This window comes from Echinops telfairi, unplaced genomic scaffold (genome assembly GCF_000313985.2).
Source record: "Echinops telfairi isolate 266 unplaced genomic scaffold, ASM31398v2 ScPeMD7_1;HRSCAF=3_0, whole genome shotgun sequence".
NCBI classification, from domain to species: Eukaryota; Metazoa; Chordata; class Mammalia; order Afrosoricida; family Tenrecidae; genus Echinops; species Echinops telfairi.
Window position 1 is genome coordinate 5,993,005 of NW_022103896.1, and position 876 is coordinate 5,993,880.

Below are 876 nucleotides of genomic sequence, written 5' to 3' on the forward strand. Positions count from 1 at the left end.
GCTGACCTCCAGTGCCATTCTTCCCATATGCCAGAGCCTCCGCCCAGCACACCACAGCTGGCAGTTCTAGTCCCTGCAACCCCACAGAGAAGGGCACACTGCCATCGTTTTAGACACAAGAAGACAGAGGCTCAGGGAAGGACATAGTCAAGGTCACAGGTCAGCATCAAACAGTCCATAGCCTCCACACAGGTTAGTCTCATGCCAAATCCCTGCTTTCCTTACTCTCCCATGAGCCTCAGTTTGTTCATCTGCAAAATTAGGGGCTAGAACGGCTGCCCTCCCAGCTCTTTGGCACGATCTGCTCCCGGGACTGGGGCAGGCGTGGAATGGCTTCAGAGAACCAATGTCTGCCAAATCACAATCACATGGACTGCCTGATCCGAGGCCCAGTGGACAGGACTGGGTCCGCGGCCCAGCCTGCTTGAGGACAGTGATGGCCCACTTCCCATGGTGCGGTGTCACTCCAGCCCTGGCCCTCCACACAGTAAGTCACGAGCCTTTCCAAACACATCAGCCCGCTCCTCTTTGCTGCCACCGAGACCTCTGCTCACAGGACGCCTCAATCACCGTGATTTATTTTCATTGAAAAGTCTACCAACCGCCCTTTGCCAAAGCATCTGGCCATCTCCTCTTGGATTTCCTACCAGAAAATGCCCCACTAGCCCAAGATGACGGAACCAGCCAGGGAAGGGAGTGCACGTGTGCAGCAAGACCATTTGGCTTCAGACTGGCATGCAAAGAAATAAAAGAGCTCAAATTAATATTTTTAATTTGTTTGGAAAATAATACATATTTGTATATACACACACTGTGGTACTTGTATTTTTGTGTGTTTTAAAAGCAGAACTATATGTGACCTCCTCCCTGGGGGAG